Source organism: Pimephales promelas, chromosome 6 (genome assembly GCF_988280905.1).
Source record: "Pimephales promelas chromosome 6, fPimPro1.hap1.1, whole genome shotgun sequence".
NCBI classification, from domain to species: Eukaryota; Metazoa; Chordata; class Actinopteri; order Cypriniformes; family Leuciscidae; genus Pimephales; species Pimephales promelas.
Window position 1 is genome coordinate 33,524,266 of NC_142774.1, and position 26,919 is coordinate 33,551,184.

Consider the following 26,919-nt stretch of genomic DNA (forward strand, 5'->3'; position numbering starts at 1 on the left):
AATGCTAATCCTGCAATTCCTGTCTGACATTGGAAGATTACATTCCGAAAATGGAGCTACAGAAAATTAACCTTAATCTTGATAGCAGCATTCGTCGAACTGTTTCATACCTGATTGGTTACCAGCATTCTTCAAAATATTGCCTTTCGAGTTCCAAAGAGGAAAGTGATACAAGAGAGAGTGTGAGTAAATAATTATTGAATGTTTATTTGTATTGATAACATTATTTGTAGGTAGTGTGCAGCAGATATTTAACAACTATTACCATATTTACAAATATTTAACAAATATTACCATATATGTGATACCATCAACAGTCAACAGTTTTCTGATTGGTGTGTTGAGTTGACCGATCAAAGTACCGCGAGAGCGACGTGAATATAGGTCAAACAGGTTCGGGCATCGCGCTCAGGAATCGGGATTCATATCGTCTGTCTGCCATTTCTCACTCAGTAAACGAACAACTCTTTCTAATAGTAGTTCATACGGTGGATGTGTCCGCAATAATTCATCAAAACAGCGCAAGACAAAGTGGAAACTTACTGGCAAATTGTCGACGACCAAACATGCGAATACGATTGATTCTGTTTATTATTTCAACACCTGCGCGTGGAGCTTGTGAAGACCTGTAGGTACATTTCCTATAAAATATAAACAAAACATGACAAGTTTATTATGTTTTGACATGTACATTGGAGTAGCATTAGGCAGACAGTAACGTTACATGAGAACTGAACTAATTTAATATAGCCTACCATGGTCACAAACGCTATACCTCGACAAATGTGTCTGAAAATGTCAATATGGGTCTATGGCCTCTAAAAACAACAGTTTGTTTCTGTGTGTGTAGGAGGCCTGCCTTACTGTACTTGGTTTAGGGAGAATGGCATTGGTTTAACGTTATATTTATGAACGGAGGTCAGATATTGCTTGGGGAGTTATTTTATTATAATAAGAAGTGTCATGAATACAAATGGGGTGGTGGTAATTTGAAATTTACGGAGCAGGTCTGTTAACACCAAGGTTGCAAGGTGAATGCTTACGAGGAAACTCGGATAAAATGAGGTTAGAAAGATGTCACCACTGCTTAACCCAGATTTCTCCAGAGGGACTGTTGACATATATTGGGATGTGCTAAAAAAAGTTTAGACCAATATGTTTTAGTATTATTATGCATTTTGTTTAATATTGAACTTAAGCTGACATGAGCTACAAATTAGCTTGATAATTCTTGTGATTTTATGAAAGCAAGAAAATCTGACCATTTGTACATTGTCAATGTGTGGATTTTGCTTTAATTTGATTAGTAACTTGGAAAATGAATTCTTCTTTATTTTATTAAACTTATTTTTTGTTTTATTCCAGGTATAAATGAAGGAAATCCCATTCAATGTGATCTCTGAGTTTTGAACTCCTACATTGACCATCCAATCCACCGGCAGATCAGCATGCAAAACACAAATGCAGGTGACCGGCATTGACGACCTTTTCAGTCGGTAAGCAACCACATACCTCTATAATACGCCTGATTCGGTTTCAGTTAATACTTTCAATTGGTTTCTGTCGCCGCAGTGACATTTCTATACAGTTACTACAGTATGCCATGGTGTCCAACGTTCAGAGGAGACCAGAACATTTTGATATTCAGCTCTCAGCTCTGATGTACAGGCCTGAAAATGTGTGTGGATGTTCACGGTGCATTGCTTTCTAATCACCGTGACCATGAGTGGTCATTAGGTCGTTTACAACATAACATGGAATTATTGTTCATAGGCAACATAGGTTAATTAGAAGGGCTTTCCATTGTGTGTGTGTGTGTGTGTGTGTGTGTGTGTGTGTGTGTGTGTGTGTGTGTGTGTGCACGCGCGCGCGTGTGACCCACAGGATGTTGAATTGAATTAAATGAAATCACAATAACACAACAGAGGAATTTAGTAGAACACAAGATCAGTTACTGTGTGACTAATTTAAATACAGTAGATTTGTATATGAATTTATAGTTAAATAATTCAGTTTACTGTAGTGAAATGACTTGCAGTGGATTGCAATTGCATTTTTTTCATTCTGTTTACTGCAAGTTTTTGCTCCGTTTTGCTTCATAGATGTGTGTGGTTTTCAAGAGGAAAAATAATAGCAGTAAAGAGGCGAAAAATCCTGTCTAAAAATAAAGTGTCGGCCTGCTTGTTGAAACAAAGGCTTGGATGTGCAGTGATAATGTCCCTGAGATGTGAAATTACATCTGTTTGATTCGTTTTTACCTACATCTCTCTCTCTCATTCTGTCACTCCCCCTCTTCCACTCTCTCTATTGCTTTATTCTTGTGCTATTGCTTTTTAATAGGAAAACACAAAGAAAATGCCCTCTAGATATGCATTTGATGTGGAAGTCGAAAAGATCCTATTATAAGTAACACAGTTTTGTGATATTAGAACACTCCCATGAAAATCAATAGTCCCCTATTGTTTTTGTAAGTGCGTACGCCTCGTTGTGTGCATGTCTGTGGCTGTTTGTGTGTTTACCTCATGGCTGTAGCTAAAGGCCCTTGCAGTCTCTATGTTTATTGCATTTTCACTTCTCTGTTCATTTATGGAAAACTGTGCAGAAAAACTTTTATAGTGGAGCAAAACAGCACGCTTCATTTGTGTGGATATTTGTTTCACACTGTGTAGTTTCTGTAACTCTCTGATTGTTTGAGAAAGCCAAGCAGATCTTTATGCGCAGTGAATACGAAATACGGGTTTTGAGTAGATGAGTGTTGTTTATGTGATTTTTATATGGACAGTACTGTATATGAATTCAAATGTTCAGCCGGTTGCACCTGTAATTTGATTTTAAAAAATAAAAATACAGGAAAAATGGTAATATTTAAAAAAATATATATTACAATTTAATCAAAAATGTAATTTATTTGCAAAACTGAAGAACAACATTATTTGAAATGGAAATCTAAAAAAAAAAAAGAAAAAAAAAGAGAGATTGTCATATTGCATAATAGTTGTGGTTGGAGTCAATTGTTTTATTTGTGATAATGCAATGAAACATACCAAATTCTGCGGACATGATATAACCAACAATATAATAATAACTGATTATAATAATAACTGATTACACTTAGTGTCCGTGCTTTTTCCATTGACATGTTTTGCATATTAAAATAAATCCTGTAGCTATATTTTGGCAAATAATTTTGTCAGATAAATCTAAAACATATTGCTTATATTTTGATAGTTTAATCAAATCCCCTTAGGAGATCTCTTTTGTCCTCAACTTTGTAAGGACTGCAAGCATTATAAGTTGGTTTGATTCATGCACTAAAGTTTACTATAATCTCAGTTCCGCCTGTGTGCCTTTTTGCCCTTGAGCAAGGTACCTTATCACGGGATTCTCTAGTGGGACTTTCCTTGCAGTTTAGAAAAAGAGTTTAGAAACAAGGAATAAATGCACACGATCCTGTGGATCTGTAATGATGACTGACTTGTTTGAGTAGTTGAATCCATATGTGGTGTTTTAAACACAGTGGCACAAACAAAGTATGGTTTAAGAAGACGGGAAGCGTGGTCAATAAATGTACACAGGGTTGATAACAGTAGCAGCAGTCCAAACGCAAACTAATCCAAATCCGTAATCCAAAAATCGTGGTCAAGAACAGGCAGAGAAACATACACGTGGCAAACAAACAGGTTACAGAAACACTCTGTAAAGACAGGGTAAACTGGCAAATAAAGTATTATTATTATTATTATTTTTAAATAAAGAACTGTTGTTTGGATGAGTACAGTGTTTTCTTTATTTAAGAAACTCTATATATAAAGGCAAATGTTTTATGTATTTGAGGTGTGGAGAAGTGTGTCTTAAATAGCATGCGCAAAGCATCTTATTATTTTAAAAAGTGTTGTTTTTTTTGTTTGTTTGTTTTTTCTATTTCCTGAAAGTATCAGTTATGGACATACAAGGTTTGCGGTTTACAGTGGCTATGTGGTCTATTTGCATATATTTTAACAAAAGCATTACAGTCGGCTTACAGTCCACAGCGATGCATTTCAGTTGAGCTTCAATGTGACGTAATGTGTTCACACTAGACATGTTGTTGTCTTCTGCCTGCACTTGGGTTTAATTACATTTCCAAAATCTTACCATCTATATTTTGCTATGATGGTGAGAAAAAAAAGAAAAAAAAGAAATCACTGAAATGAGTTGTACTTCATAGGCATGAATGCATTTGTTTGTTTACCTGTCTATATATATTTTTTGTTTATGTTTACCTATTTATATATATATATATATATATATATATATATATATATATATATATATATATATGAAGAGTTCAGATGCAAAAGCCTCTAAATGCCATTTGAAATTTTCTTCTAAAATGACCATTTTTATCAAGCTTGTATATTTATGTTCAGTAATTTCACTTAAATGACAATTAATAGGTAATCTTCATTGCCATTTAAGTGAAATTACTGAACTTAAATATACAAGCTTGATAAAAATGATCATTTTAGAAGAAAATTTCAAATGGCACTTAGAGGCTTTTGCATCTGAACTCTTCATATATATATATATATATATATATATATATACACACACACACACACATTTTTTTTTTCTTCTGGCAACCCTCTTTTCATGCTGTACTGTACAGAGCTGTACTGAAGAGGCCTGTCTACTGCATTGATTGTAAAGATTTAGTGTTAGGTGTGTGTGTGTGTGAGAGAGAGAGAGAGCGAGAGAGCGAGAGCGAGAAAGCGCGTGCATTATTATATAAAGATCATGTGGATCGTCATGTGCCTGTGTATTTTAAGGTTCAGGTGTAGTTCAACTCTCTGTACGCACTTCACGTTTGTTCTTTATCTCTGCTTCATCAATATGGAAGATCAAATCTAACATCCTAATATCAAAGCTGCACTGGCGCTGTACTGTGTAAGTGTGTGTGTGTGCGTGTGTGGACAAGATCAATAATAAGATCGGCCCTCCTGCCCCATTCTCACAGATATATAGTCAGTCTGTTCAGTCAAGGGGCAGAGATGTGAAATTGAGTGAGTTGACCTCTCAACCCTTACACGCACTCACCACATATTCATTGTTTATATCAGAGGAGCACACAGTAAGCTTTATTTCATTTATTGGCTTATATGTGCGGTTCAGCTGTGAAAGGTGCACTGAAGATGGGATTAAACGTGTTGTAGATCAATGAATCCAGTGTGCTTGGGATATACAGTAATACTACAACAGTTGACTATGGTACTTGCACATTTTTTAAAATACCTGCAATAACTCCGCAGACAGTTAATTACCACATCACATATTTGGGTTTAGATATGCAACTTGGGTTGGATGAGGTAGGTTTGAGTATGGATTTAAGAAACTTCTCTACTTATTTTAGGTTAAGCTTTATTATTTTCCGGCTAACTATATTGAGCTATGAAAACTTTTTATATGAATAAGGACTTTATCGTAAAAACACCAAGTGGTCTTATTGTATTAGTCAAACTTCTCTACTTATTTTAGGTTAAGCTTTATTATTTTCCGGCTAACTATATTGAGCTATGAAAACTTTTTATATGAATAAGGACTTTATCGTAAAAACACCAAGTGGTCTTATTGTATTTGTCAAATACTGCCTTTGTTCAGGTCATGGAAAAGTTCCCCTTCATAAGCCTCTGCATGCACGTGTGTACGAATGTGTTCAGATATCCTTTGTGGCACCACAGTGAATTGATCTGCCTCCAAAAGCATTTGGCAGATAAAGTTGTGTCTAATGTAGACTTCCCCACGAGAGACACGAAACGCTTGCAAAACTGATCCTGAATCAGACACAGTTTGATCTCCAGAGGGCCAGAGAGCAGGTGGAGTGTTATGAAACTGATCTAAGTAGAGCACTGGAGTTGTTTGTTTACAGACAGTGGCCTTGATGGTGGAGCCTTTAATGACTGAATGGGTCATGGAGGTACAGCATTGAATAAAAGGCAGAGATGGATGATGGATAGAGAGTTACAGCAAATGAGAAGAAATGAAGGGAGGAAGGGAAGAGAATATTAAAGTTGTGGAGAGAAAAAAGTAACAAAGTTTGATATATTTATCATCATTCAGGAATGAATGATCCTTGGAGAAGAGGAGGTGGAATTTAGCCATCTCTCTCTCTCTCTCTCTCTCTCTCTCTCTCTCTCTCTCTCTGTCATTATTTGTGATAAACTAGGCTTTTAAAACAACATTTTAAAGGGTAAGTGATTAGATAAATATAAAATATGATAAAGATTCACTCAATTTGAGTTCATAGTAGTTTAGATAAATGTATGTGTAAGGATGTATTAAATACATACATATTGTGTATGTGTAATGATTGTATTAAAAAGTCCCTGTGTAGTCAATAATTGTATCCCTTAACCTATTTAGGCCTAAAACGCCTGCTAAAAAAGGTCTGCTCTTCTGAAAACCCCCTCCCAAAACCTTAAGGTTTCCAGAAATATTTGTCAAAATTTTTCAAAGCCTACTAAAACCTTCTTTTCTCAGGCTCAAGATAAAAACTTTTTTTATCAGATAAAAACATGGAATAAAAAAGCTGACACCACTCAAAATGATGCAGACGCATTTGCTGGGCCTAAAGGTCACTACGCACAGATGCACGATCCGGTCTTAAAAGTAATGTGTGATCCGGTTTTAATGGGTTAAAACTAATTTTTGATCACCAAAATGGCATTTTTTTTTTTTTTTTTCGTGGGGAAAAAATGATTCATCCCTTAAAATAGCTTGAATGTAACTCCACACCCTTGCTTCATTTAGTGTACTCTGATCTTATGAATATGCAAATGAGCCCCACCTCCACTCACTCATACCGGCTCATCTACAAGTCAATGAATCAGAATGGTAATGCAATTTATGTATCGCTCTCTACAACGTCGAACACATAACAGTAAATAATATGATTAGCCTTTTGCTTGACTACGTTATCAAACAGCTAACAATGATTCACAAATAATGTTCCGATTTGCCCTATCAGATTCAGATCATTAGAACATAATTCACCCGCTATATTGTTAAAAGTACACTTTTTTTTTAATACACCGGGATAATCTGGCTTCTCTTGAGACCTTTCTGCTTCAGAGAATAGTTAATAATATGCTTAAACCTGCCCGCACTTTGACGTGATTGATCAAAATATAGTTTAGGACGTAAGAAACATCAGCGATTTCGTGCTTTTTTTTTTTCTGCTATTCAGAAAATACTCCGTAATGGTTTTGGCTTATGAATTTGCTCATGGTTTCTCTTAAAGCATATTAAAAACCCCACATAGACAACATTAAAAACTTGATTTTCATCACAAGGGGTCTTTAAATCTTGGTTAGTGTTTTCTAATCAAATTAGAACATCACATTAGATCACAAAATCACACACACACAAAATCCTTAGTCAGAACCTAATGCACTTCAAAGATTTAACACATCCTTAAATAACTTTCTAAATTGATTGCATGTTCCACTACAAATATGCAGTGTCTAGTTGAGCCGGAGTAGAAGGTTACTCTTTATGCAGAATGACCCGGGTTCAATTGCCATGCTAGAATAAATGAATTGTTTTAATAAATCAAGTAAAATCGCAGCTCTGTGCCAGTGGATGTATTTAAACTAGTGATTTCACTGATTTGATTAACTTGACCTCAAAGCTGTAATGAACTTGCTATTTTTTTTGTTGGCTTCACTTGAACTGTTCTCTTACCACTGTTAAATATCACTACTAGTGTACTATAAATGCATTTGTTCTGCACAAAGTCGACACTGAGATAATTATAGTGATTTAAGTGTATGGACAATCTTTAATTACTAAAGATTTGTAGATTTACTCTTGTAAATGAGTTTCAAACCAGTATTGAAAAGTGACATAAAAGTGATAATTTGACTCATTTCTTTTAGAAACTAGTATTTTTAGTAACTCTGTCTTTATAGTTGTTACCTTGGTGTGAACATGCCTTTATCCTTACTCCTTTTCTTTCTTTTTGAGTGCCAGCCTCTCTTCTGAAGCTCTGAAGCTAGTAGACGCAGTCTGAGTCAGAGGACAAAAAGCAGCAAAACATGTCGTATTTGCTCTCTTCTACTCATGTTTGTTTTTCGCAGTTCCTTGAACTGTGCATCCAAAGAATGTACAAGTATTTGAGGAGAACTTTACATGTGTATTTAGGGCTCACACACACACACACACACATACGCTGCAGTGTGTAGGGGCCATCTGTTGTTGGGCACACTGTTGACGGGTGAATTGCAGAGACACAGCTGTTCGCAACTCTGTGCCACGCAGGGTGGTGCCCGCGCTGAAATCACAAAGCACCATCTCTCTGCCCCCATTGGCTCCCACTGAGCCCATATCATGCCCAAGTCTGTCCAGGGTGCCAGGGGCCTGGCCCTCTACCAGTTTCTACCACCACCTATGACATGTGAGAGAAAAGACCACCGTTAGAGACCCTGGCCCTCAGCCAGACATGCAAACACGCATTGTTTAGCCTCTCTTCCAGAGTGCACAATTAGGGTAGTCTTGCCAAGATTAGCCTTATTTCCACCATTCTGAACTCTTCACCTTTCTATCTGTCCATACGAGTGTGTTTGTTTGGATGCTTATGCCACTCATCATTATAGCTTCTGTTTGGATAAATGCATTCATGTTCATGTCTGCAAAACATTTTTTTCCATTTTTGTGCTGTGAGCAGAATGGGCTTCATAAAGTTTTAAAAACCCATTAACACGATAGTGGTAAAAGCATGTTCTCTCGCTTTCGGTCTCTCACTTTCTGTACTGCAAGTACTATTTGTATTGCTTTGTTTTCCTTATTAAAGTCAGGCTCCCTGTCCTTTAAGTGCGTGTGTGTGTTAGATGAAACAGTTATTCTATTAGTAACTATTACACAAGCTGTACACAATAGCAGTGAGCTCTCTTCTCTTAGGAGACAGGATTTTGTGCTCTGCTTTTATATCTCTGCTGAGACACTATAAGTCGGCTTTTACAAAGACAAGCATGACTGTACTAAATGATTTCAGTTACATAAAAACAAAAAAAGCTTCTCTTTGTTATGCCTAACTAACAGTCTGTGGTTTTGTCAAACTATCTACAATTCTATTTTCTGTCTGTTAATATATATATATATGAAGAGTTCAGATGCAAAAGCCTCTAAATGCCATTTGAAATTTTCTTCTTTAATGATGATTTTTATCAAACTTGTATATTTAAGTTCAGTAATTTTCACTTAAATAACAATTAATAGGTAATTATCATTGCCATTTAAGTGAAATTACTGAACTTAAATATACAAGTTTGATAAAAATCGTCATTAAAGAAGAAAATTTCAAATGGCATTTAGAGGCTTTTGCATCTGAACTCTTCATATATATATACTCACCTAAAGGATTATTAGGAACACCTGTTCAATTTCTCATTAATGCAGTTATCTAATCAACCAATCACATGGCAGTTGCTTCCATGCATTTAGGGGTGTGGGGTCAAGACAATCTTCTGAACTCCAAACATGGAACGAAAGGCGACTTAAGCAATTTTGAGCGTGGCATGGTCGTTGGTGCTAGACGGGCCGGTCTGAGTATTTCACAATCTGCTCAGTAACTGGGATTTTCATGAACAACCATTTCTAGGGTTTACAAAGAATGGTGTGAAAAGGGAAAAACATCCAATATGCGGCAGTCCTGTGGGCGAAAATGCCTTGTTGATGCTAGAGGTCAGAGGAGAATGGGCCGACTGATTCAAGCTGATAGAAGAGCAACTTTGACTGAAATAACCACTCAAATCAACCGAGGTATGCAGTAAGCATTTGTGAAGCCACAACACGCACAACCTTGAGGTGGATGGGCTACAACAGCAGAAGACCCCACCGGGTACCACTCATCTCCACTACAAATCGGAAAAAGAGGCTACAATTTGCAAGAGCTCACCAAAATTGGACAATTGAAGACTGGAAAAATGTTGCCTGGTCTGTTGAGTCTCGATTTCTGTTGAGACATTCAGATGGTAGAGTCAGAATTTGGTGTAAACAGAATGAGAACATGGATCCATCATGCCTTGTTACCACTGTGCAGGCTGGTGGTGGTGGTGTAATGGTGTGGGGATGTTTTCTTGGCACTTTTTAGGCCTGTTAATGCCAATTGGACATTGTTTAAATGCCACGGCCTACCTGAGCATTGTTTCTGACCATTTCCATCCCTTTATTTCCATGTACCCATCCACTGATGGCTACTTCCAACAGGATAATGCACCATGTCACAAAGCTTGAATCATTTCAAATTGGTTTCCTCCTGAACATGACAATGTGTTCACTGAACTAAAATGGCCCCCACAATCACCAATAGAGCATCTTTGGGATGTGTTGGAACGGGAGCTTCATGCCCTGGATGTGCATCCCACAAATCTCCATCAACTGCAAGATGCTATTCTATCAATATGGGCCAACATTTCTAAAGAATGCTTTCAGCACCTTTTTGAATCAATGGCACATTAAGGCAGTTCTGAAGGTGAAAGGGGGTCAAACAAAGTATTAGTATGGTGTTCCTAATAATCCTTTAGGTGAGTGTGTGTGTATATGTATATATATATATATATATATATATATATATATATATATGTATATGTATATATATATATATATATATATATATGTCCATCTTATATATGTCTATCATTTGAATGGTCTATCTGTCTGTCCTTCCGCCCGCCCGCCCGCCCGCCCGCCCGCCTGTCTCTCTGTCTGTGTGTCCTGTGTAGTTTAGATCTTGATATAATTGCAAAGATTTGTTTATCATGCAGTTTTGTGAAACTTTTCATCAGTCTAGACAGTTTGCTGTTGAAATGGAGGGAACAGGTGTTGTGTATGTCTCCTAATTTTGTGACAGGTACAGACTCATTAGAGACTTAGAGAGAGAGAGAGAGATAGAGAGTGGGAGAGGGAGATGCATATAATGAGTCATAGCACAGACAACACACACACACACACACACACACACACACACACACACACACACACCATTCCTCACTACATTGATGCATGCATTTGCACCAACCACATCTACATATTTACATAGACACCAGTACTAATGATCCTCCAGTCTTCCCCTTTAGCAGGGACAGAGAGCGGGTGAACGAGCCAGAGAGAAGGAGGAGGGAGGATGAATCCTCCCTGATAATAAGATGACAACATTTATCCATCTGTTGGTCACTATGTTAATGGTTGTCTCACACCCCTCCCTTCCTGTTTCCTCCTTTTTGTCATGTACTTCATCATTAGCCTTCTTTTCCTCCTCCTCTTCTTGGTGTGATACCAGACATCCTATAATAGCAAACAGTGCATTATCTCTACCCAGGGATTTATAAAACTGTATATCTGTATATATCTCACTCAGTACTGAACCAGTCGGTGTTCGCCCTCAACAGTATTGCCCTGGGGCCCTACACTACACTTCCAGGGCACTGCATATGAGCTCCTGTAATATATATACTTGTACTGAGTTCAATATGTTATGCAGCGCTCCGTTTGAGTCCCAAACATGCCTCTGGAAAAGTGCAAGGGTCACTTAGCATTCATTGTTGTTTCAAAAATTAATCAAGAGACTGAACTGACTCTCCCAATTGATCTTCACAAACCACAATAAAATGCTTTGAAATTAACTATTTTTCAGTTCAGGGGGCCATTAACATCTCTTTCTTTTAAATCCCCATATAGTACATCAAAAGAATGAAAATTCTGTCATCATTTACTCACATCATGCCATTCCAAACTACTGTTTTTAGAGCCCAGTGTTGTTCAACCATCTTTCATTCTACAAAGAAAGCAAGCCATGCCATTTTGGACCAACATGACAGTGAGGAGATTATGACAGAATTGGAATTTTTGGTTTAGTTATAAATGGTCTAACAGGCCAAACTATTGCTTAAAAGTTACATGAAAGATGTTTTTTACTGAATCAAGAATGATTTCCCATATCCTGCCAGTCATTTCAGTTTGATTTAATATCAGTATGATTAACTACTGTCATATTATGCTATATTGACACCTGTATGTCTCCTCCCAGACACTCTGCTCATATTATTCCATATTGTGATGGTTCATTTAAAAATACAACAAAATGCTTCAGACCTAATGGCAGTTAAAAGTGTATTTGTGTGCATTTTAATTATATACTGTTGCTTGGCTATTTCATACCTGTGTCAGACCATAAGTCAAGAGATTCTTTATAAACTTGGAGGTCATGGTCTAAAAGGTACACATTTTTATATTTTTTTTAATTTTTTAATTATTATTAAAAAAATATAAATGAGAAAACTATGAGCTTAAGGGAGGCAAAAGAGGTGCTTTCTCCTTCTGAAACTTAGTGAAACTTGATCTGATAAATATACATTATTCAATCATATTTGGTTGTTTTCTCCTTTTTTTATTTTTATTTTTTTGAGGTACTCTTGCCTCCTTGAAGACCACACCTCTGGGAGAGTGAGGATGGGTGTTTCTAAGCCAGTGAAATGCCACTTGTGTAGTACTGAAATTGCAGAGGATTTGGTCTAGTATGCTCTGGAGAATCAAGCTGCCATCCTCCTCTTTTTCTGACCCTCCCTGAACACTGTTTTGGCAGACATTTCATTTTATTCCACCAATCAAAGAGCTCACAGCAGAGCAGACAAGAGACACAGTGCTTTCTGCATATATTAGTTTCATAATGCCAGTGTCCTTTCATCTTCAAAACACGTAACCCTTTACATCATACACAAGACAGACAACTTGAAGTCAAATACTTTCTGTACCTTCTCTAATACCTATTATGCAGATCTAACAAAACTAGTTAAAGAGAAAGAAAAGAGAGATGGCCAGTGCTGTGTGTGTAATGTCATGCTCCATTTGTTCAACAGAGGGCGCCCAAGCTACATTCATGTCATATCTCCAGCCTCAAAACACTCTGACTCACCCCTCTTCCTCCTCCTCAACTCCTATTAATCCCTTTTCCAACAAACCACCTCTCTTCTGACCTCAGATCAGTTAAGTTGCCTTCTGTCTGTACACATGCAGTGTGGCCATGTGCAGCAGAACGGGCCTGATCCGAGGTCAGAGACGTTTCTTCTGTATGTATACTTCAATGAAGCCTTTAAGAGATTCTGAACTTCAAATACAGAAACATTTTTTGGGTCTAAGGTCCAAGTGAATGTGACCTTTTTACATTTAGCTATGATGACTTTTGGGGCTCAACAGTCAAACACAAACACACACAAACACAACTATACTAATGCACATGACGAATCATACTAGTCTAGCAAATAAACATGCAGCCAGTTGGTTGATGCAATCGCTCACGGATTTATTGATGGATTCCAGCAGGAATGTTTTCAGTTTTCCTATGCCCTTCCAAGCAGGGCGCAAATGAGTTAGGAAAGATCTGTCAGCAACTGCCAAGAGAACACACATTCAATTACTGCATAGTCTTTCATCTTTCATATTTGATTTTAGAATTGATTTTTGCAGCAGAGCTGAAAACTTGAAAAGGACTGCCACAGTCTTAAGTGTTATTCAGAGGTTAACTTCAGTGGTTTCTCATGACATGCTGGTCAATTATTTTTAGCGTTATAACAACTCATTTTATTATAAATTAATCAAATTAACATTGCTGTTTGGGTGTAACTACTAAAAGCAGTAAATCTACAAACATAACAACATTAAGTAGTGTTACATAAGCCAAATTGTTTTACTATATCTCTTCACCAGTTACAAAAAGCTACTTCATCCAACTTTTTGTTATTTAAGAAGCAAAACTATTGTAAAAACACATTTTAACTTAGCCATTTTTAGCCAAAAATTATCCTTAATTTTGAATTAATGTAAAATGCGTTGCGGCAGCATGCTGACATAGGCAAGACGGCTCGCGTGCCTTTCAACTGCAGCAGCCTATCGAGAGAGGCCCTTGACGTCAGATCCAATGGGGGCGTGCCCGCTACGTCACGTCCCGCCGAAACGGGCGTGGCCTGGGGCTGTAAATACAGCTCAATGGGCTGATATAATCAGAGTTTTCATATCTTCAGCGAAGCTCATGCATCACTGGATCCTGAGTGAAGAAGCTGCACCGTCTGAGAACAAGCCTTCTGCAGGACGAGCCTTTGTACCTAAAGCCGCTGGCCTTCATCTCGCCGTCTTCAGTCGCTGCAATAATTTTCGGCGCATATATCCTTTTAACTCTGCTGAGGACTCGCCTGGGATTCTTCTCAGAGACTGCACCCTCACCCGTTGTAGTGGCACACCCACATTCACTCACAGACATGTTAAGCCCCACAGGGTTTGCCCCGCTCGCTCTTTCTCAGCAAACTGTTATAAGGGAGTTGAATGCGGCCAGGCTGCCCGCCATGGGGGCCAAGCGCATAGAATCTGGTCTCTCGACTGAGGTCGTGGAGATCATCCTCCACTCCAGAGCTCCGGCCACTAAGAAATGATATGCCTTGAGGTGGAAGATGTTCACCTCTTGGTGTGGGGAACACCAGTTGGACCCAGTTAACTGCCCGGTGGGTTCAGTGCTAGAATTCCTTCAAGAGCATTTCTCCACAGGGTTCAGCCGGGTCAGGGTTTACTGTGCCGAATCAAACTGTACTGTCCTGTACCGCTCGGGGGACACGAGCCATAAGTTACACTAATTGGATTTCTGTTCAGGCAGTGTGAGCTTTTTTTGTTCGAACTAGCCTCAACTCATGCAGATTGCAATGTGTCAAATGGTGTTTATGGAAAACAAATACATGTCTGGGGTTAGTTTTATAATTGTGTCTTATATACCACATGCTACTGATCCCAAATTAATACTGATGGGAGAATCAACTGTAAAAATATTACTTACAGGTGTTCAGTGTCATTAAAGCCTAATTCTGCACTAATTGTATTTTATCAACTAATATGAAAAACTGAAAGAAAAGCTTTTTATTGCTTTTTATTTTTGCAAATAATAAAGCTGCAATTAACTTAGCATGATCAGAGTGTGTATATATAGAACATACTTTTCTAAACATATTGTAAAGTGGGCTTAACCCTCTGGTGTCTATAATTGTGACGCAACATCATTTAGAAAACTAATCCCGTCTGAATACCTGAATTCGTTTTTTTTTTGTTTTTTTTTTAAGACCACATGTGTCCAGAAAAAAAATACAGCAGGACATCAGCAATGTCACCTCGCAGACTGACCCCAGGCCAAAAAGATATAATTACAGATCATCCAGAGAGAGAGGGAGAATGAAAGAGGGAGAGGAAATTGACAAACTGACATGGAGAGCAAGAGAGATCATTAGGGTCAGCAGCCACATCACCTTCAGAGACCCTTTGGTGACATTTTATATCACAGACCAACAGAGTTTCCTTCTTCCTCAACCCTTTCTTTCTCTCTCTCTCTCTCTCTCTCTCTCTCTCTCTCTCTCTCTCTCTCTCTCTCTCTCTCTCTCTCTCTCTCTCTCTCTCTCTCTCTCTCTCTCTCTCTCTCTCTCTCTCTCTCTCTCTCTCTCTCTCTCTCTCTCTCTCTCTCTCTCTCTCTCTCTCTATTTCAGTTGGAGTTTGCTTAAGACTGCTCTCAGGTCACTTCAATTTGATTTTTTTTTTTTTTTTTTTTTTTTTTTTTTTGGTCCAAGAAGACATTTGGATGGGTTAAACAGAGTAGGACGACTGCCGTTATGAAGCTTGTGTTAAACTTAACCTCAATGGATTTGTCAAGTGCTTTGCATTGAGAACCAGATGTGTGTGTGTGTGTGTGTTTCATATGGTTTGAGGCAGATTTGATGGATAGGTTGTGATGTAGGACCCTTTTGAGTTTTATATTGTATTAATAGAAAGATTGATAACAGTGTTATTTTAGTATTATAGTTTGAAATTAATAAGGTTTTATTTTTTCAGTTATATTCATTTATATGATTTTTTCACTTGTTTTTGCTTCATATTTGGCTTTATTTTTATTTCATTGTCAGTAATTGCAGTACTTCAATTTGATTCTTGACAAGCCTTTTTTAAGTTTTGCATATAATATTGATATTTTATTTTATTATCATCTTTATTTCAATCGACAAACTATATTTAATCCTTAAGTTAGCAGTAACAGCACTGATTGGTAATGGTATTAGGTGACATCACCTGTGGGCAGTATCACCTGTGTATAAACACATTCTGTCATTTACCTCATGTTGATCCAAACATGTTATATTTTCTTTTGTCTGTGGGGGGAAAACTTTCAAAAGCAGAATATTCACGCTGCTATTTTCCATATTATTATTGTCCAAAGGGGCACTGTCAAGTTGGGACGGAGTTAATTTAATCAATTCTCATTTTGAAGAACCATATTGATTCTTAAATCCAAATATTCGATTTTAAGTCTATGCTGCTTTCAGTAGATGAATAAATGAAAATTTGTAGTGTGCCTCCATCCAATAAATTACAAGATTGTTACTTTTGATATGAAAACATGTCTTAGCTTTTAAATTCTGTCCATTTATGAAATTCAAACAATAAGTACCTTTTTGGTGCTCTTTAATATGATGTGACAGACCACTGTAGCGCCTCAGTTCAATTGAAATGCATGTGAACCGATCATCTCTTCTGCTTTACTACTAAAGCATGAAATAAACATGAATGAACATCAGAAGGTATGTTGAAAGATACAGTATACCTTACCGAAGTCCGCGTCATGTTTCATGTAATCGCTCAATCAATGTTTCAACCGTGGAAAGACCTCAATAAAACAGCTTGTAAACAATCTCACCTAATGGTACATTTCCCTCAGCAAATTTATTCAATGTCCAAAAATGTATTAGTCAGCAAGAAAAATCAACTCTAGAGGTGAATATGTTGTTAAATATATGGACTATGTGCATATTCTTTGCATTTTTACTTAACCTGTTCTTCAATATTTTATGTACGTTTGAATAAATACGTCACGTTTTCAAGACAGCCACATTTTAAATGTTTATTACATTTGAGTAACAATGTTTAAAATGTTTAAAAACAAGTAGAGACATAACTGTTATTAAAAAATTATTTATATATAATTACAGCATTAGCTGAGAGAATTTTCATCTTAGAGAAATGTTGTACAGTACCTGTTAGCCCTAAATTAATCGATATGGAATCGAACTGATTTGAATCTCAAGCTTGTGTCCAGCCCTACAAAAATCAACCTAAAACTATCATACATTTGGTCTTATGCGCTATATTTAAGATTTTATGAAGCTATGCAATTAATTTATTTATAAATTTGAACCCGGAATCACAGAATATATTGTTGACTTACTGTATATATGTAATATATAAGTTTGTTTAATATATGTTTCAAGTAAGAAAGTTTGGACAAGCTTGTTTGTTATTCATAAAGCAAATGGCATAAAGTCAAACCAGTTTACTTTCATCACTCTCAAAGACTGAATAAAAAAAAGTGATTTGTAGTTATTTATATCAAGGAAATGTTAATATCTAAAGTCACCTTCAACTTATTTTCTGTTTTGAAGCATGGGGTTTTTTTTGTTTGTTTTTTTTTCTAGATACACACTTTCTGCATCAGAATAATGAGCAAGCTGTCAGAAACCATCAGTTGTCAGTGGCCAGAGTCTGGTGGTCACTTCGCTGCATGCTCACACACACTCAGACCTTCAGGGGCTCTGAAGCCTGAAGCACAATTCGGAGGGGCATCAAAGGCACAAAGCTGTCATGACTATTTAGCTTCATCTCACGACAGACTAACATCCTATTTTCGTCTCTCGCTCTTCATTTTTTCAAATTACATTCAGTGCATATGTGTGTGCGATGATGCGGCTGCATGTATATGTGCTTGTTTCTTAACCTTCAACCACATTTATGTCCCTGGGGTTGAATTGTATTAAAACATTTTTATTTATTTATTTTTTATTTTTTATTTGAAGGTCACATTAAAACTACATTGAAAACTTTTTACCTTTATCATTTATTTTTTGCTTATGTGTAGATTGTGTTTTTTACCCTTGTCCCAGACTCAAAATAATGTTATATTTAAAAAATTTAAAGTAAAGTATTAATAGGTAACATGCTTATATACTGGATACAAAAAACATTTATTTATTTTAACATTGCGAATTTGCAATTGCTGCTATCTATATCACCTATTTTTTAATTAAAATACATATAATATTAAATATGTGAATATAATTGTGTGTGTGTGTATACTATTAATCATAATAGATATAAATAGAGAATAATAAAGATGTCACTAGTGATGCACTGATGTGAAAATTGTGGCCGATACGATATCCGATATTAATATTGCTGTTATGGCCGATACCGATAACCGATATTTATATTGCTGTTTTGGCCGATACCAATATTTACCGATGTCGATATCTCTCTATAGAAGATACATAGCGAGGATTAGGGCTGCACGATATTGGTAAAAAACGTCATTGGGATGTTTTATTTTTATTTTTTTGCAATATATATATTGCGATATAAAAACTATTTCACCAGATGACTTGAATAGCTCTTGGAAAGAATGAATCATTCTATGACTGGGGTGGATTTGTCATGGAGTAAATCCGCATAGAAACTAATAATGGAATGTTAACTAATGCAGTTAACTAGACTTTAATAAATGGAACCTTATTGTAAAGTGTTTCCGCTTTATGTCTCTTGAGTTCAGTGTTGGACAGATCAGTTGTTTTAACCATTCTTTAAAGTGAATCGGTTCAAATGAGTCATTAGTTCGCGAATCTAACGTGTCATTAACAGACCACGGCACATGTTGTGTGATTATCCAGCAGTTTAAGACATCGCACAAGATTTGTCTCAACACAGAAAACATTTCATCACTAGATAGATTTTTTTGTTTATTGAAGTGTTGTTTATATCATCTGAATGTGTGGAAAGCTTTTCAGAGAAGACAAGGCAACGTTATTTTGGCATAATTCACAACCAGCGGTAGTCTTTCACTTTCTCTGCTCGATCTCTGAGTTAAACAAGCAGAGCAGTCAGTCATCTATCGACTCACTCATCGGTCAAGCCAGGCTTTGGTGGGACAAAAATACATCTTAGTAAGGCTGACAGAAAACAGCATGCAAGTCTCCTTGCGCTTGATGTTTAAATTGACAGGACTTGCACTCGTAATGTATGCGCTCGTGCAAAAACAAACATCCCCGCCCGGCCGCCCCCACACTCACATCTACACACACACGTCAAATCCACAGGAATGATTATCGGCCTGTTCACATATGCCCTATTTTGACATCGGAATGTGTAAAATATTGACCATATCGGCCGATATTATATATCGGCGGTCGATATATATCGTGCACCACTAGATGTCACCTTTGCATCTTAAGGGTTACATATCTCAAGTTGACACTTTTTTTCGTTTTGATATTTCCTCTCCTGTGGCTCCTCTCATGTTGAATGTGATTCCTTCTGTTTCAGTCAACCAGAAAGATCTTTGTAACGTTACTTTCATTCAAGCTCAAATGTCAGGTTTCAGTCTCTGGCTGCTTGTTTCAATCAGACACAAATGTCAGGCAGCTTGTTCCTGCTTCCGCCTGTGCCGTTGGAAGCGAGCAGCTGGTTCTGGATTAACCCAAACCCACCGATTCACTCCTTTACACATACGACACACACATTTCTCATGTGATGGGAAACCTCTCTCAAAGTCTCTCGTCTTGGTAGAGCAGCACTCAAAGCAAGGGAGTTGTTTTCTCAGTGCTGTCAGTGTTTTTTTATCTTCCTTTTTACTTTTCATCTAATATCAACATGTCTTTACCTCTCTCTCTTTCACTCTCTTTCAGTCTCTTCAGTCCTCCTTGATGTTCCGCAATTCTTTTGAAGGCATTACAAACAAAATAACAGCAAGCATCTCCCTTTTTCCCCCTCTCCCTTTATCTTTTACAGGGAGCGTTTCCTAAGTTCTTGTTCAATTGACTTAAAATCGAGGCTTGTGTAGCTTTCCTCTTACTGACAGAGTGTGTCCTACACGCTTAGAAACCAGAATCCGAAGCTTTTGTAAATACCATTGACCTTGCTGTAGAAAAGATATGGGACAAAAACAAAGCAGGAGTTGATTTCCAGAAAGTATTCTTTTCATTTCCTTTCTCGCGCTGGTGCTGTCATGTTTTGAATTAATAACTCATGAACAATCTTTGCGTCTTCCATTGCTGAGCTTAATTTGGCATGACAGTATGCGTGTCTTACTGTTATGATGACTACAGCGTTCAGTTCAAAGACATTTTAGAACACTGTTCCATCATTATTGAATAACTACAGGGACAAATGAGTAACACATAATTAATATTCTACTTAAAAACTACTATCAACTAACAAGAAATTCTGATTAACAAATTCGTAAGTAATAGTGTTTAGTCGACTCGAAAGTGGTAGTTCACTATTAGGTAATCAGTAACTACTATTTTTTTTCACTACTAACTACTCAGGTTCCTAATCAATGTGAATAATGCATAATATATAATTAATTATAAAGTGAAGATCATGGTAAACCACTAATGACTCAAGTATTTCCAAATCCTTCAGAAGGAATTACGAATTATTTAGATCAGTATTCTAAAGTGAAAGACATGAGCACTCTATATAAAGACTGAGATCATAGTAAGCTTTTGATTTTTGGGATATTAATAATGTTAATAAAATCATCTAAAGGAACTACTAATTATTGGATCAGTATTCTTAAGTTAAAGCATCATAATGCCCTAGCAATTACTGAAGTCATTGTAAACTTTATTGTAGATTTTTGTAAGGTTTTAAATAGTATAGTATTTCCTTCTGATGGATTTGGTAGCATGAGTTGGTTACTAGGTGGGTTACAATGATCTTCACTTTAGAATACTGAAACATTATTGGCCAACGCTTTTCACTTCATGTTTTTATTCATCAGATTGTTGAATATTTAATAACATATTGTATTTAGTGAAAAAAACTCACAGTTCCAACATTGAAAATAATGAGAAATGTTTCCTGAGCACCAAATCACCATATTAGAACGATTTCAGAAGGATCATGTGACACTGAAGACTGAACAGCAGTTTCCCCCTCATTTGGCCTACAACACATTCATGGTCATCTAGTATGAAATGTTGACTACAAACAGTGAAGTTTTTTTTTCATATTTACGATTCTTTGCAGCCTTTAGTCACTGCCTAAAATACGCTGTTGTATCCTTCACTAGAAACCGAAAGTAACTCACTCCTGCTAAATGTTTGCTCTTTGAATTATGGGACACGGGAATAGTACAAGTCGACACCATAATAACTTAAAGTTTGCTAAGATGTATGTCTTACTAAAGCAAGGCTGTATTTGACTCTGGTATGCGCATTCATAACAGACTGGTATGGCGTGGCCTTGGATGGCAATGCCCAATGCATTATGGGTCCCTATAGTTAGGTAGCACATTTAAAAAAAAAAAAAAAAAAAATCACCTTTCAACTGCAAAGTCAGCCAATTTTGATTGAAACCCCAATATTCGGAATGCACTGATGGCTGAAATCGAGGTTATGTTGGTAGAACTGCTTGCATTCAGATACTTGCATAGATTATGTTTTGGGCCAACACATCAAATGCAATATTTTTCATCAAAACACTTGTTTCAAGTGTTATGCTAAATATAATTGAAATGTATTTAGCAAAATGAGGCTTGCTGTTTTCAATTGAATTCCTCTCTGAGTGTTGGAAATGAGGATATAGATTGTTGTTGTCTCTGAGGACGGTTCTCATGGCTGGAATATGAGATTGGGGAGAGTGGCCCATGCCCGCTTGTCCCTGCTCCACTCTCCCAGTCATCTATTAGCTTTGATTACTCCTGCCTGGGTTGATACGCTCCTGCTCAGTGGATAAGCCTGGCGGAATGCTGATGGTCTCCGTGGTGATTTGTTTGCATGGATTAAATGTCATCTTTGGAAATATGTTATTACAGTCAGGCTCTGGAGACAGAAACACACATGCTCACTTGGATTTTCTCTCACTAACACACTCACACATGTGCAAACAGACTGGCTCACACATATCAAGCTAGAAAATGGCAAGAATACATAAAAACTCACTACACGGGATGCACAGACTTTCTCTAACATATGCTGTCATATTCATTTGGTATTTGGGAGCAAATAATATGCTTGGTGAAAGTGGCAGAAAGGAAACAGAATATTGAGTTCATAGCACAGATTTGTGCAAGTTAGTGCTGGAATTTCTGGCACACGTATGTTGAAATTTAGCACTTTTTAGCCAGCATTTTTTCTTGTGAAGGTAATTGGTCAAGGAAGTATTCCTGGTTAAAATAATAGTTTTTTTTTTCAGTACAATGGGAAAAAAATCAACAAACTCATTAAACTCTGTCAGACTCAACAACACACTGCAAAAGTGGTCCACATGGTTTTATTCCCCAAATTAATGTTTGTAACAATATTAGGCAAAATGATGACTGAAATTGCCATGTTTAGATTTACAATCTTTGGTCTGGAATGAATATGTGAGTAGATGTTGAGAAAATTTTCAATTTTCGTTGAACTTTAAACTCTCTCACAAACTTCAAATATTGAATTTGTTGTATTAAACAAGACAGTTTAGTAAGTTGGCTAATACACAATCAGACAACATTAAAGCTGCCATTTTATTCTTAAATCATATAAAGGATATAGAAAAAATGAAGAAAATTATATAATAAAATGGAAAGTAATAAAGATTTAAAACTAAATTAAAATTTTATAAAAAATGTTACAAGTAAAAAAAAATGCAAATGCACTTTCTTGTGAAATTGTAACTTTTTCTAATACCTTTTATTTTATTTTATTTTATTTTTTGGTGCTGGGTGAAAAGCTATACTGATTTTCCTGCATCCATGTTGAAATTCTTCCCTCCTCTCCTAATGGTACAGATATCGTGAATACTTTCATTGATGCGCAAACTCTCTTTACACGCTTGTTTCCAAGGATGTGATAGCCAATGGCAATTGAATATCTGTATAATCATTTGAAGGATTGGTACACATAAGCTCATTGACACACTTTCCAGTTTCTCCCAAGAGCTCTGCACCTCCTCTGATGAATTCATACCCAGAATCCTCCTCTTTATCTGTGATTACCCAGCAGTTGCTGATTATATTGGGATATCATTGATTACCTCATACCCACTGTCATTATAGCTGCTGTTAATTTCTCCATTTGTTATTTTTTTCATGGCATTACCTTGACTTTGACCTTCGTGTGTTTGTATGTGTGTACAATCAGCTTGCATCTCAGTGAGGACAGCGTGTTTTATCCTCTTTTCTCTGTCACTGTGAGATTCCCCCCCCCCCCTCCTCTCTCTTCTATTGTTATTGAGTGAATTTCCCAAAAACCTTTCTGAAAGAAAGTGATATTATGTCTAAAACTCTCCCTCATGGCCTGCTTGCATGCTCAAAATAGCTTCGTAATACTCTTATTAACTCTTATTGTGTTCACAAAGACACACATACACACATGCAGTCACAATATGGGATCTCAGCAGTGTTGTTTAGGCAGTTTTATGCATATAAAAATTGAACAGTTTTATATGATCATTAAAGGGGTATAGTTCACTGAAATATGAAACTTTGTAATCATATGCTCATGTTGTTTCACTATAATGTTGCTTGTTTCACCATCATGTTAACCTTAAGGGAAAGTTCTAGGAACGATCTGCGAACCAAAAACTAATGTTCCCAGAACCTACATTTTTTTTTTGCTGGGAGATGACTTTTATAGATATTTAGATTGTTTGGACAAAAAACGCTGAGACAGTTTTTCAAATGTGTATTCCACAGAAGAAAGAACGTCATACATGTTTGGAATGGCATGACTATTAGGTAAATGAAGAAATTTAAGTGTATGGTGATTAGGGATGCAACGGTACACGGTAAAATCCCGGACCGTTCGGTCAGCCCTGCACGGGACAATCTACCCTCGTGTCCCGCGGGACTTCGGTTCTGCCATAGAGTTCGTGCTGATCCTTTAACCGTATTTTCCGCACGATAAAAGGCGCACTTAAAAGCCTTTAATCTTCTCAAAAAACAACAGTGTGCCTTATATTCCGAAGCGCCTTACTATATATGGATCAATTAGTTAACAACGCTCCGCGTTATTAAATTCGCCCGCGAACTCGCGCTCCTGTCCAGCTTATGCCCGCTTTGTCGCACGGCCAGTTCAACCTCGTCAGGTTATGTGTGTGTCGCTCACGAGCGCTCACTCTAACAGACACACGAACAGACCGGCGCTGCTCGCGCGTCATAGATGTTCATAAAGCGCTCCCCGTTCACACGGGTCGTCGCATTCAAAACAGCCAACTGTTGTTGTGAGCCGCCGCACATTGAATACTCATATGAGTTAGGCTGCGAATGTAAGTTACGTGCCCGCCCCAGCGCGCTCACGCTTACTAAATAAACGCCTCACCTCCGGCTCCGTAGCCTACTCTCTACATTCCCAGCACATAGTGGATGCATAACGCAAACCCAGTCAAATGTTTGACTGCAGTATATTTTTGCACAAGAATCTCTCAAAAGTGGATTAGTAACATTGCACTTTGTATCCTGAATGCAGTATTTTTTTTTTATTATATTATTTTGCTCTGCTCTTTTTATTCAAACCACAAGCTAATTTATGTTAAAGGTAAAAGTGCACTTTTTCTTTCACATTGATCACTTCATTTACCAGTTATCAAGGTTTGGAATTGGGATCCACTTGAATATTTTAAAGTGTGCTCGTTTACATTTTGTATATCATAAGTGGTATTTGAAGAGGTTGTATTGCGTAGTGTTGTTCAGTACAGACTAGAGTGTTAATTTATTCCATACACATTGATGTTCTTCGTACTGTGACATTCTGTTTATGCTCATAAGAAAAATAAAACATATTTTTGGGATGAAATAGCAGTCTCTTTCTGCACAAAACATGTACCGAAACCGAACCGAGACCGTGGCCCAAAAACCGAGGTACGGACCGTACCGTGGGCTATCTGTACCGTTGCACCCCTAATGGTGATGTGGAATGATCATGATGGATTGTGCAAATGTAAATTGACTATGCATTAAATTGTTAAAAAATACACTTTTGGTAATTAATTGGAACATCATTACATCACAGTGTAAGAGGTAGAGAGAAAAGACAAATAAAGATGAAAAAAGAGATTAGGCCTACTAGACCAGATGAAAAGAGACTTGATGAAACAAGATGACAGAAGATGAGAGATGATAAAGAAGGTGAGAGGAAAATTAGAAAAGATTAGAGGAGAGGAAATGAGACTAGTGAAGATACGATGAGAGGAGATACGAGAAAACAGGAGTTGTGATGTTGCCTTAAAGTGAAACTGGGAAACTCGTACCTCCAAGTCGGGCATTCACTGTTATGATGTCACACATTCCTGTTAGAAACGAAACAAATAAAACTACATCTGAATTCAAAATAATGACAATGTACAGGATGTAACATTAAAATAGCTTCCGCAGGTCTGATATGTATTTTAGATTGTAAATAGCATGTTTTTTTAAAAAAATTATAAATCAGTGATTCTATAAGGTTTCAAATCGACATACCCCTTCCTAACTCTCTAACTCAAATATCATTCAGAATTCCAAATTGTCACTCGTAAATATAACTTCGCTTGGTCATTAACCCTTTCGCGCATATGATTAGACAGGTGTGATCAGTCTTGGCTGGTCCCTGGAGCGTACGATCACACCGGTGTGATTCGAACGGTCAGTGAATCACAATATCAACTGCTAAATTCAAACTTGCTCTCGCGCGTTGGCTGGCGCTGAGCCAGAGACGGATGCACTCAGTGCTGTCATATACAGTATCACAACAGTTGAGTGTTTTCAACCACATGATGTTTATTTTAGGTTTCAGACATTTAAATACACATAAGTACTAGCAAAACAATGATTTTGACTTTGTAAAATACACACTGATGTCTACGGAAACGGCAATAATAATCCTTTCAATTATAATAAGACGACATGTTTTATTCATATCAGATACACATTGTGTAAGTAGCTTAATATTTGTCCCTATTCTTCTCCCAGTTCACCGGCCTCTTACTTTCATGTATTTCGTTAGAAGTGGAGGAATTGACGTTGTAAATCCAACAGATCCGATTCTCTGAACTGTAAAACAAACCAAAATGGCGCCGCCCGTTGTGCATACAGCTCAACTAACGTGATCGTTACAAAGATGTTTTAACAACAACCCATCCACTTGCGCATATTTGACAATCGGAATATCAGTGTTTCATGCTATAGCTAATAGATTTGTGAATATTTTTAAGAAAAAAGGAAAAAATACATAAAAGCAGATCATCATTCATTCAGCTCTGTGTTGTGGTTGTGCTGTGTCAAATGACAAGCAATGGCGCATCACCATGGAAACATTAAAGTGGCAAGTTCTAAATAACGGTCGCCTTGAAAAACTCATGCTGGGGGGTCAGTTAGAATATTTTAAACTTACGTGTGAAAGGGTTCATAAGCTTGGAACTCCTTGCAAAGGAGAGAGATGCTTTCTAGTGGTATATGTGATGGCAGGGCGCAGACAGCAATCGTGGAGCATCGGGATGATTTAGAACACATTTAGGTGAAAAAATTAGTAAAATAAAGTCCTAATTGTGTATTTTGAACTTTTTTTCAGCAAAGTCTGAAAGAAGACATGCTATTGTAGACAGGCCCAAATCTCAAAATTGATCAGTGGGAAAGAAACAAAAAAAAAAACAACAAAAAAAAAAAACAATGTGTTTGCCTTAAGGCAACATTGTTTCTCGCCTTAAGGGCACAAAAGAGTGGAGAAAGAGGAGTGGATAGGAGAGATGACATTAGACATTAGACGATAAGACAAGATGAATTAAAAAGGAAGAGAGAGGAGACCAGATCAGACAAAAAAAGGAAAGGGAGGAGACTAAATGAGTTTAAAGGAAAGG

At 37.0% G+C, this 26,919-nt stretch overlaps 1 long non-coding RNA gene across 1 annotated transcript; it reads left to right on the forward strand.

The window, feature by feature from the left end:
* Positions 1-369: 369 nt before the first annotated feature.
* LOC120481130 (uncharacterized) lies at positions 370-17,924 on the forward strand. The gene is made up of 3 exons (XR_005623257.2): positions 370-628; positions 1,366-1,496; positions 17,526-17,924. It is a non-coding gene; the product is annotated as an uncharacterized LOC120481130 (long non-coding RNA).
* Positions 17,925-26,919: the final 8,995 nt, after the last annotated feature.